This window comes from Palaemon carinicauda, chromosome 3 (genome assembly GCF_036898095.1).
Source record: "Palaemon carinicauda isolate YSFRI2023 chromosome 3, ASM3689809v2, whole genome shotgun sequence".
NCBI lineage: Eukaryota > Metazoa > Arthropoda > Malacostraca > Decapoda > Palaemonidae > Palaemon > Palaemon carinicauda.
The window spans coordinates 78766551-78775126 of record NC_090727.1 but is presented as its reverse complement, the minus strand read 5'-3'; positions in this window follow the sequence as shown (position 1 = coordinate 78775126).

The window sequence follows — 8576 nt, the reverse complement described above, 5'->3', positions numbered from 1 at the left end:
GGCCGACGTGGTTGAAAGAAAAGGGAGCTGGAGCCCTGCAGAGTCTGGAAGAAAGCGCCTTGGAGGAGTGAAACCGGAAGTCGATTTACTCCGCACAGCAGATGTTTAAGTCTCTGTCCTTGGGCAAAGACAAAACTCTTCTCAAGGATGGAAGGGTGTCTGAGGTCGTTGACCTCCACAGATGAGACACCCGAAGGAAGCCTTCAGTCAGTGCGTCCAGATGGTAAAACATCGAGCTTGTCCGCAAGTAGATACTTAACGACGAAAGGCCAAGGTGCCTGAGCTCGAGAGGAGGAAAGTACCCTTGATCTTCCTGTAGCTTCCTTGAACCAAACCTCGGGCCGTAACCGAGGAGGGAAAGAACCTGGTAAGCTCCCAGAGGAAGAGGTAAGCAGTCACCCCTTGTCCGATGGAGAAATCTTCAACGGAAAGCCCCCCCGCCAAAAATCCTTCCAGGGCGGGAGAAGGAGAGAGTACTCGTGCAGGAGAGGGGACCCTCGAGACCGACCTCTTGGGAACCAACTTCGCCCTGGGGGAAGTCACCACGAAGTCCACTCCTCTCTTTCTCTTCAGCGTAGGAGAGACAGCCGCTGGTTTGTTACCCTGGCCGGTGAGTGCTGGTTTCATAACCCTCATTAACGCCCGTGCCAGCGGATCAAACCATGTCTGCTGCTCCAAGGACACAGAGTCCGAAATCCTCGCTAAGGTGAAAGGGATCGGGCGATCCTTTGGAGAGGACACGACGGTTCCTGCCTGAAAAGAAGGTGGGAAGAATGCTGTACTGACCTGTCTTCGTCCTGCACTACCAACCTGTGCTTGGATGGAGGTGATCCCGAGTGCCGCCTAGGAGCACGCGTCCCTGCTGCTACCACCGGCTGTGGAATTCGCCGCGAACTATGGTCGCGCGAGGGCGAACGGTCGCGCAAAGGCGAATGGTCGCGCGGGCGCACAGGCGAGTGGTCGCGCGGGCGCGCAGGCGAGCGGTCGCGAGGGCGCGCAGGCGAGCGATCGCGCGGGCGCGCAGGCGAGCGATCGCGCGGGCGCGCCGGCGAGCGATCGCGCGGGCGCGCAGGCGAGCGATCGCGCGGGCGCGCAGGCGAGCGATCGCGCGGGCGCGCAGGGAAATGGGCGTGACGGCGAGGGATCGTGCTGCCGCGTAGGTGAAGAAGATCGCTGGCGGTAAGCGATGGCGAGCAGCATGTGTAGGTGAATGATCGCGTGATAGGGTGCGATGGTGATCAGCATCCGCAAGAGGGCGAGCGTTCAGGGTTGTGCGATGAGGAGCAGCATGCGTAAGCGGGCTATCGTGCAGGGTTGTGCGATGGCGATCAGCATGCGCAGGTGAATGATCGCGTGAAAGGGTGCGATGGTGATCAGCATCTGCAGGAGGGCGATCGTTCAGGGTGGTGCGATGAGGAGCAGCATGCGTAAGCGGCCAATCGTTCAGGGTTGTGCGATGGCGAGCAGCATGCGAAGGTGAATGATCGCGTGAAAGGGTGCGATGGTGATCAGCATCTGCAGGAGGGCGATCGTTCAGGGTTGTGCGATGAGGAGCAGCATGCGTAAGCGGGCAATCGTTCAGGGTTGTGCGATGGCGAGCAGCATGCGCAGGTGAAAGATCGCGTGAAAGGGTGCGATGGTGATCAGCATCTGCAGGAGGGCGATCGTTCAGGGTGGTGCGATGAGGAGCAGCATGCGTAAGCGGGCAATCGTTCAGGGTTGTGCGATGGCGAGCAGCATCTGCAGTTGAGGGTCGCGCGATGGCGGTCAGCATCTGCAGTTGAGGGTCGCGCGATGGCGGTCAGCATCTGCAGTTGAGGGTCGCGCGATGGCGGTCAGCATCTGCAGTTGAGGGTCGCGCGATGGCGGTCAGCATCTGCAGTTGAGGGTCGCGCGATGGCGGTCAGCATCTGCAGTTGAGGGTCGCGGGATGGCGGTCAGCATCTGCAGTTGAGGGTCGCGCGATGGCGGTCAGCATCTGCAGTTGAGGGTCGCGCGATGGCGGTCAGCATCTGCAGTTGAGGGTCGCGCGATGGCGGTCAGCATCTGCAGTTGAGGGTCGCGCGATGGCGATCAGCATCCGCAGTTGAGCTAGTAGCTGGCGAACCATGTTCCTTCAGAAGTGTTGGAGAACGTTGGCGTGCCAGCTGTAACACACGTGGGCGATCTGGAGATCGCTGGCGAGCTGATGATCGCTGACGAGCTGACGATCGCTGGCGAGCTGATGATCGCTGACGAGCTGACGATCGCTGGCGAGCTGACGATCGCTGGCGAGCTGATGATCGCTGACGAGCTGATGATCGCTGACGAGCAGAAGGCTACGCGTGGAAGCCTGCGCAAAGAAGAAGAGTCCTTGACCCCGACCTGAACCGAAGTTCTAGATCGCGAGGGCGAACGTGGGCGCACAGGGCACGTAACAGGAACCACAGGGAAGATCATCTTGAAAGCGCTGACGAACAGGAGAGCGCTGACGAACAGAAGGGCGCGCAGGGAAACCCTGACACGCAAGGGAAGAACCCCCGTGGGGGCAACCCTTTGCCCCGACGGGATCGTTGTCCGCCGGGAGACTGATGTCCGTCGGAAGACCGCTGTCCGTCGGGAAGACCGTTGTCCGTCGGGAAGACCGTTGCCCGTCGGAAGACGAGATTAGACTGCTGTCCATCTGCACCAAGACGGAAGATCGAGAAAAAGAAGTTGTAGGCTGCAAACGGAGATTCAAAAAGGCGCCTCAAGCACCCTTATAGGGAGATGAGAGGCCCTTACGACGAGGCGGACGGAGGGCCTTACGGCGAGGGAGGCCAACAGCAACAGCAACAGAAGAAACCTCCGAAGAGGAGTCTCTATGAGTGTACTCTCTCGCGAACGAAAGAGAAACACTTCGTGGAAGAGACTGGTCAGCCAGTGACCTAAGAGGGGCAATCCTCCGAAGAGGAGCTCCTGCAGTTGCCCAGCCCCTTGAGCGAAACTGCAGGTGCGACCGCTCAGCACCAAGAGCATAGTCGCACGAAAAAAAGGCAAGAGAAGAACCCCCCAAAAGAGGAAAAGCTCAAGCCTGGACAGGAAAAAACTTCCCTCGGAAGGAAAGTTATCCGCCCAAGGAGGCAAGCCTCCTGACTGTTCTAAAATGAACTGGAGAGCTGTCCGTCGACACGGGAGTACTACCAGTAGAAGGAGACACGCCCCTGACGACAATACAAGGGGGGAGGCAGCAACAGCCGAATCCCCAGGACTCAACCAGACAGCTCACACCGTTGCTATATTACAGAAACGAACTAGATCGGTAACTGTAAAAAAATAAAACAAATAATATTAGTACACATTCATTCCCCCGGGAAGGCTCCGAAGAGGAATCCCGAGGAAAAGGAACAAGAATTACACAACAGGCACGTGCCCTCACAACCACTTACACTCGCGGAAGGAGAGCTGTAACCAAAACAGAATTATAACAATTATAATTATGTAACTATGTAATTAAGTAATTTAAAAATGAATGAACACTAAAGAAAAAACGAAAACCCCGAAAGGAATCGTTCTACAAGCTGAAAAATTAACAACTACAATTAGATTCATAAACTAATTGAGACAAAATGTACGGCGTAGCAACCCCACCCACACGGGAAGGAAGCTACAAGGGCGTAGTAAAACATAGTAAAAGGGTGAACGACCTCAAGAGAGAGAGAGAGAGAAAGACCGAAGTCAAACTCGATCGCAACCCATAAAATTAGGCCGTGGTGGCCTAACTGCCGAGGCCTCCACGTAGATATCGTACACTACACACACACATCTGAAAAGGAAACTTACTTATTTCTATACTCAAATATATATACAAACATGAAAACATGTTTACATATATATTGAGTAAAAGAAAAGTAAGCGATTAAGTAAAGACAAAACAGACAATGGCTGCCAAGCGAGGACCAAGACAGAGACGTCTGTCACAGTCCGAGCCAAAAGTGAAAGTGAGTATTCACCTGTGTGTGAGGGGGAGGAGGGGTAGCTAGCTACCACTCCCCTACCCCCCCGCTAACTAGCGCGGGGGTAATACACCCTCGTTAAATTCTAATGGCTCGCCATTTCAGCTACGCTAAAAGTAATACCCTTTGTAAATAGCGTGGTTTGTATTTCGGTTACGGAACAAATATGATTTCATTACTTCTGAACTTTTGACAGAATCAAAAGCTTTCTCATACTCTACAAATGCCATAATTAATAATATTAATTATAACATTATAACATCCAAACTGCACAATTTACACTGCCTTAAGCCCTGTCCACACGATAGAGCATGCCCGACAGGCAAACAGTAATACCAGACCACAATAGTTGGAAAGAATGAGGGTTAATGACGTCAGAAGCGGGAAAACCACAGACAGGGATCTGGCATCATATAGTGTTACCAGATCCCTGCCTTTAGTTTTCCCGCGTCTGACGTCATCAACCCCATTTTCACTAACTATTGTGGCCTGGTATCACTGTTTGCCCGTCGGGCATGCTCGATCGTGTGGACACGGCTTTACTCCTTAACTTCTTGACAACAGTTCCGTCCAAAAGTGTAAGTTTACGATTCAATAACTGACCTAATGATGTCATAAAGGCTTATTCAATTTTACGATCAGTCAAACCTACGTGTTATTTTTGGCATTGTAAGCATAGTGTCGTATTGCAGAAAAAGGGGGCTCAAGGCAGGTAAAAAGGTTTACTCAAATAGAAATGACTTATTATACGATTTCCTTCATTGTAAACACTAACTCAAAGATTTCATTAGACAACTTCTGAAGTATCACCTTTTTTATGATTATATTATAATTGAAAGTAATAGTGCTATGTTATAAACCGTACTATGCTAGTACAGCCCTAGTTAGAAAAGAAGGGTGCTACAAGTCCAAGGGCTCCAATATATTTGGATATATGAAAGAAATAATTGTTTTTGTGTTTCCAATTATTTGTAGAAGACTCTTTAACTATGGTAAGCAGCTTTTCTAGGAGAAGGACACTTCAAAATCAAACCAATGTTCTCTAGTCTTGGGTAGTGCCATAGCCACTGTGCCATGGTCTTCCACTGTCTTGGGTTAGAGTCCTCTTACTTGAGGGTACACTTGGGCACACCATTCTATCTTAATTCTCTTACTCTTGTTTTGTTAAAGTTTTTTTATAGTTTATATAGAAAATATTTATATTAATGTTGTCACCGTTCTTGAAATATTTCATTTTTCCTTGTTTCCTTTCTTCACTGGGCTCTTTTCCCTGTTGGGGCCTCTGGGCCTATAGCATCTTGCTTTTCCAACTAGGATTGTAGCTTAGCAAGTAGTAGTAGTAGTAGTAGTAGTAGTAGTAGTAGTAGTAGTAGTAGTAGTAGTAGTAGTAGTAGTAATAAAAGACAAATATATAATTCATATAAGGGGTCAAATGTGGTAACAATAACACAAAATCAACTAAATTTCCGATAATTCCATTGCCATTGACAGGTAGGATGGCGGGTAAAATGAAACTAAAATATATCCAATAATTAGAATAAATAAACAATTGTAATGTGCTGAGAACGTTCGACATGTGGATTTTGTGCACACTTCTGATGTTGGACAGCAAGACGGAAGAGAAGAAGCAGGTTAGGCAGCAAAGACCAGCTTAGTATTGAGAGAGAGAGAGAGAGAGAGAGAGAGAGAGAGAGAGAGAGAGAGAGAGAGAGAGAGAGAGAGAGAGAGAGAGAGAGAGAATATCCAGTTTCTCTCGTTTTTTCTTTTGACGAAGGAAAACCAACTTTATGAGTAGCCTTGATGTTATTCATAAATAAAACTTAAGACTGCGAGAATCCAAAAAAAAAAAAAAAAAAAAAAAGAAGAAGAAAAAGTCTTATTCATCATTAATCTATTCTCTTTATATATATAATTTTCAAGTTAAAATTCGCAATATATAATTCCATACACTACCATAATGACAGGCCTTTTCCCACCTCTTTATAGCGGGCTACACTATCCTAATTTCTTTATCACCAGGAAATCAACACGGAAAACAAAATTATTGTTGTTATATTTCAACACAACCCGACACCTTCATTTGACAACTATACTGGTAATTAACTTTTTGGTTATATTTATTTAACTTGAAGAAAGCTTATTCTATTTTAAAATGCATAATTTAGTTGGTGCAAACATTTTTCCTTAATTTATAACGTATAAGAAATTGTAAAATTCTAACCATACGTACATGATTGTTGAAAAATTCACCACTATACTCATTTTTTTGTTTTTGAGGCGCATTTTCACTGACTCGCAGCGGTGCCCTTTTAGCTCGGAAAAGTTTCCTGCTATCTGATTGGTTAGAATTACCTTGTCCAACCAATCAGCGACCAGGAAACTTTTCCGAGCTAAAAGGGCACCCCTGCCTGTCGGTGCAAATCTGCCTCACTAAAAAGAGTTGACTATAGCTACTAACCTGGTATTATGTAGAACGTAAGGACATACCCATGTCGTCTTCATAAAACATCTAACATATTTCATTTAAGTCAACTTGGGACAATCTTGTAATAAGACTTCCCTACGGTTAGGTTAGATAGGTCTATACGATGATAGGCTACAGACGTTAACAATATGCCTTTTCACATCATGGCATTAAATCACTACGATATGTCATCGTGTTTTCAAATTATCTTGCGTATTAGCCTCGTCTCTTTGAAAATTGCACTATTTGTATATAATTAAAATAAAAATAAAATTTTCATATTCTTCAACCACACATCAAGTGACGCCATACACATAATATCTAGATTAAGTCTTAATTTGTCACAGAAACTCTCTACATCTTACATTTTTGTATAGCTATTGCTATGACAACCATACACTGCATGAACGACAATAGTTCAAGAAATGACATGGAAATAACCCAAAATAATTGTCAAACACTAATAAAAGAAACAATGGTGGCACTGGCACTAAGTAGGAATGTTTACATGGGATGGATGATCGGCAACCGCCAACCCAGGGTTACCAGATTATTTCCACTGGATTATCATACATGAACCTTAAAATTATCGTTTTTTAAACCAAAATGATTGTACACACTTTGAACAAGATTATTAAGGAGTAACATGTATAGCTTATTTCAAGGTATTTTAGAATAATTGCTCAATCAAACACACACACATACATTGTATATACCCAAGGTATGTATCGTACATCGTACCGGACCCAAAATAATCGTAGATGTACGATAATTATCGTACGAATGGCAACCCTGCGCCAACCGTCGCCTGTTTCCCAAAGTGCATTGTGGGTAAAATAAATGCAGCGGAATTATTATCCTTCTTTTTCATCATCTAATGAACCTTGGTATCTTACGAGGCTCACGTATTAGAAGAAACTTTACATGAAAACGATAAAGTAAAATTTGGAAATAAAATCGCCTGAAATTATATGAAAATTAGACTATATACCAATTTAGTGAGATCGGTGAAACTATGGATTTAGTAGATGTGAGAATTAAGCCTTCAGAAGGATATTGGGAGTTAAATGGCAGGACAGTATTTGAAATGAAACTATGATAGAGAGATTACACGAGTGCCATATGTGGATGAGATCATGATGAGGGGGAAATGGAAATGGTTTGGGCGTGCTCTTCTCATTCCACAATAGTGAGTTGAAAGGATACAGAACTATGGAAGAACATTCTACTATTATATCCACTCCTACCATTACGTTCACCTTTGAAACCTAGGTCTAGATATTTTCACTATTGTTTCTCCTGCTTCCCACAAAACACACTTCAACTGTAATTCTAGTGTGAAATATTTTTTGTAACTTATGAAATTGCAATTCCTTCATTTTTGTGACATATTATCTAAAAACATTTAATGGAATTCAGGTTTCTCCAGAAAAATTTATTTCCCTCTTGGATGGTAATTACTTACTCTTATTGGTGCGTAAATTAGGTTTATCAGCTTATGGTTATTACATATAGCTTTAAAAAAAAAAATCACAGTTCAGTATTTCTAGATACCTGCTATTTTTCACCTCTGTCTGCTCTGATTTCTCGTGCACGACATAGTTCGGTTATTACTTTACTCTTCTTTTGCGTGTAGGCATTAATCTCTCAAAGATTTGACTCAAATTTAACGTATGCAGCCTTCTTTGGGTTTTCTGCTACCCTAAGATATCTTTGGAGAATATAATAGGTATATGATGACAATTCCTAATAACACCTTCCGCAAATCCTCAATATTTTCCCAGGAGATTACGTACAATAACAAGTCTCAAATATCAATAAAGGAAGAAATTCTAGACGCCAAGTCTTCATACAGAACAGTGATCTAGATGACTTTTGAACTGTGATCTGCAGTGTATTAAAATAATCAGCTGTAAACATAGAAAAACTGCATTTTACGTTGAATTGTGATCCCTTGAAAAATACAATAAACAAACAGTTGATGGGAGGTATGGAGAAAGAAAATAAACGACCACACAAAGACATTAGTATTTATTCCATATTATAAGTTGAAACTTCAACACGTCAGAAGAAGCATTGTTTTGACACATGTTATTGATAAAAATCTTTGCCAGATTATTTAACCTTTATCTTAAACA